Genomic DNA, 4,243 nt, shown 5'->3' with positions numbered 1-4,243 from the left:
GTGGGCAGCAGTGTGAGCAGCAGTGCAGGCAGTGGTGCAGGCAGCAGTGCAGGCAGTGGTGCAGGCAGCAGTGTGGGCAGCAGCACGGGCAGCAGTGTCACACTCCACTTGCAGTTAGTTGAAAGAAAAAGGCACACGGGCAGCAACTGAGGCTGCTCCTGACCACGCGTCCCTCTTTCCTCTGGCCGCGTGTCACCATTTCAGCTGAGGTGGAGTTAACGTTCTTGCTGGCAGCTGGTGTGGGGCTGTGTTTCGGATCTGAGGTGAGGGTGGTGTCAAAGCCTGCTGGTGTTTCTGGTTGTCACCACGTGGTCAAGGCCTTTTCTGCCTCTCAGCAGGGATGGGCTGGGGGGACACAAAATGTTGGGAGGAGACACAGCCGGGACAGCTGACCCCAACTGACCGCAGGGCTATCCCATGGCATGTGATGTGCTCAGTATATAAAGGTGGCGAAGAAGAAGGAAGGGGGATGTTTGGAGTGGCAGTGTTTGTCTTCCCAAGTCACCGTTCTGTGTGATGGCACCCGGCTGTCCTGGGGACGGCTCAACACCCGCCTGCCATGGGGAGCGGGGAATGAATTCCTTGCTTCGCTTTCCTTGTGTGCGTGGCTTTTGCTCTACCTATTAAACTGTCTTTATCTCAACTCATGAGTTTTCTCACTTTTACTCTTCTGATTCTCTCCCCCATCGCAATGGGGGGGAGTGAGCGAGCGGCTGCGTGGTCCTGGTTCTTGGCTGGGGTTAAACCACGGTGCTACAGAAGGAGCTGAGGGCCATGAGCTGCTGCCCGCAGATCTGTCTGCAGTTAAACAATTTGCATTAGGTGGGACAGTTCGTATCAGAGATGACTGATACCGGGACAAAACAGCCACTTCCCAAAGCCAGCGTGCATCTCAGTGTGTGCACTGAAGTTAAACCTCCATCCAGCACCCTTCTGGCCAAACTTTGCGGAGTGCTTTTACACCACTACTTTGCCCCCCACCCCCCAAATTAATTATTAGGGAAATTTTTGCATTTAATTAAAAAATGAATTTAACTTTGCCTCAAATATTATTTTTCAACCTAATTGAAATGTAGTGTGTGTGCGCCTCCTAATTGCTTTGAAGAACGTAATAAGAAGCTCCTTAAACTGATGGAGGGCTAAAAGCTAGAGGGTTTTGATAAATTTAACATTAGCTTAACGTTTCCACAGGGATTTGAAAATATCAGACTTGTAAGGATATTTGCTTGAGCTAAGTAATGCAATTTGTCCTTCTTCAAAGAGCTGTAGCTCTGCCCAGCTGTCTGCGGGGAGGGCTGCTGCGTGCCCCAGCGATGCTGGGGGAGGAGGCAGGGCAGTGTGGCTCCGCGACACCCGGCTCAACGGGGCAAAGGGTTGGGAAACAACGGGCCAAATCTGTCAGCCTGGCTCTGGCGTGCTGGCCCCGGAGGGATGCCCGGCTGGGATCAGCACGGCACAGGCAGCACAAAGGGGCGCGTGAAAGATGCTGGATGCCTTAGCGTGTATGTGCTATGTGAACACACCTATTTTGGAAATTTCTCATTATTTTAGAACTTTTTTCAATTTTTTTTATTTTATTCTTTAGATCTCACAGGAAAAAACCTCTGTGTGCTGAAACAGGGGTGGGTCAGTTCCCAGGCACCGGGGGCAGAAGGGAGAGCTTTGGCCTCTCCCGCGCCCGCTCCTCTGGCCCCGCATCCCCACAAGGTCCCATCGCTGCTTCCCACCCGTGACCTCCCACAGTGGCACAGACACCGGCGACTCATCCGTCAGGACTGAGACTCTCTTTGTACTAGTGGTGTAGGCAGCAGTGTGGGCAGCAGTGTGGGCAGCAGTGCAGGCAGTGGTGCAGGCAGCAGTGCAGGCAGTGGTGCAGGCAGCAGTGTGGGCAGCAGCACGGGCAGCAGTGTCACACTCCACTTGCAGTTAGTTGAAAGAAAAAGGCACACGGGCAGCAACTGAGGCTGCTCCTGACCACGCGTCCCTCTTTCCTCTGGCCGCGTGTCACCATTTCAGCTGAGGTGGAGTTAACGTTCTTGCTGGCAGCTGGTGTGGGGCTGTGTTTCGGATCTGAGGTGAGGGTGGTGTCAAAGCCTGCTGGTGTTTCTGGTTGTCACCACGTGGTCAAGGCCTTTTCTGCCTCTCAGCAGGGATGGGCTGGGGGGACACAAAATGTTGGGAGGAGACACAGCCGGGACAGCTGACCCCAACTGACCGCAGGGCTATCCCATGGCATGTGATGTGCTCAGTATATAAAGGTGGCGAAGAAGAAGGAAGGGGGATGTTTGGAGTGGCAGTGTTTGTCTTCCCAAGTCACCGTTCTGTGTGATGGCACCCGGCTGTCCTGGGGACGGCTCAACACCCGCCTGCCATGGGGAGCGGGGAATGAATTCCTTGCTTCGCTTTCCTTGTGTGCGTGGCTTTTGCTCTACCTATTAAACTGTCTTTATCTCAACTCATGAGTTTTCTCACTTTTACTCTTCTGATTCTCTCCCCCATCGCAATGGGGGGGAGTGAGCGAGCGGCTGCGTGGTCCTGGTTCTTGGCTGGGGTTAAACCACGGTGCTACAGAAGGAGCTGAGGGCCATGAGCTGCTGCCCGCAGATCTGTCTGCAGTTAAACAATTTGCATTAGGTGGGACAGTTCGTATCAGAGATGACTGATACCGGGACAAAACAGCCACTTCCCAAAGCCAGCGTGCATCTCAGTGTGTGCACTGAAGTTAAACCTCCATCCAGCACCCTTCTGGCCAAACTTTGCGGAGTGCTTTTACACCACTACTTTGCCCCCCACCCCCCAAATTAATTATTAGGGAAATTTTTGCATTTAATTAAAAAATGAATTTAACTTTGCCTCAAATATTATTTTTCAACCTAATTGAAATGTAGTGTGTGTGCGCCTCCTAATTGCTTTGAAGAACGTAATAAGAAGCTCCTTAAACTGATGGAGGGCTAAAAGCTAGAGGGTTTTGATAAATTTAACATTAGCTTAACGTTTCCACAGGGATTTGAAAATATCAGACTTGTAAGGATATTTGCTTGAGCTAAGTAATGCAATTTGTCCTTCTTCAAAGAGCTGTAGCTCTGCCCAGCTGTCTGCGGGGAGGGCTGCTGCGTGCCCCAGCGATGCTGGGGGAGGAGGCAGGGCAGTGTGGCTCCGCGACACCCGGCTCAACGGGGCAAAGGGTTGGGAAACAACGGGCCAAATCTGTCAGCCTGGCTCTGGCGTGCTGGCCCCGGAGGGATGCCCGGCTGGGATCAGCACGGCACAGGCAGCACAAAGGGGCGCGTGAAAGATGCTGGATGCCTTAGCGTGTATGTGCTATGTGAACACACCTATTTTGGAAATTTCTCATTATTTTAGAACTTTTTTCAATTTTTTTTATTTTATTCTTTAGATCTCACAGGAAAAAAACTCTGTGTGCTGAAACAGGGGTGGGTCAGTTCCCAGGCACCGGGGGCAGAAGGGAGAGCTTTGGCCTCTCCCGCGCCCGCTCCTCTGGCCCCGCATCCCCACAAGGTCCCATCGCTGCTTCCCACCCGTGACCTCCCACAGTGGCACAGACACCGGCGACTCATCCGTCAGGACTGAGACTCTCTTTGTACTTACAAGTGTGACATTCAGCATGGCTCTCAGGCTCTGCAGAGCGGGGATCGGGTTTTTTTATCTGCCCTCAGCTCCGAATTTGATTGTGAGCAACGCCAGTCCAGGCAGAGCTGGTGGCTGCAGGCAGCTGATAACGGGGCCTTGCTGAGGGGTGAGCTCACTTGCTGCCCGTGAGCAGCATACTGAAATCATCATATTAAAATATGATGATTTCAGTATCAACAATTTCCTGCTATAATTTCATCTGAAGCATCCAGCTGAGGACAGAGCTACCAGACCCCACGGCGGAGCGAGCAGTGCGGCCAAAGCAGTGCATGGACACGGCCTCTCTGGGTGGGCTGTTTCCTTCCAGCCTTCAGCCCATACTCGTAAGAGGAGGCAGCTCCTCTCCAGAATCTGGGAGACCCCTGGCCGAACTCCCTTTACGAGACCCCGAGTGAGACATGGCCCCTCCAGCCAATGTGGCAGAGCACCACTCTGCTTCCTACCAAGAGGGAGCTGAGGCGGAGGCATCGGTGCCTTTCACGTGTGTTTGGGTCCTGCAAGAGTGGGATCTGGAATTGCCATTGATAGGTACTTACTTGAGTAATTAATGTTATTTGATTTGAACGAAGCGGTTGGATTGTGGGTGTAACAG

Source organism: Charadrius vociferus, unplaced genomic scaffold (genome assembly GCF_000708025.1).
Source record: "Charadrius vociferus isolate BGI_N301 unplaced genomic scaffold, ASM70802v2 scaffold323, whole genome shotgun sequence".
Taxonomy (NCBI): Eukaryota; Metazoa; Chordata; class Aves; order Charadriiformes; family Charadriidae; genus Charadrius; species Charadrius vociferus.
This window is presented reverse-complemented; position numbering follows the sequence as displayed.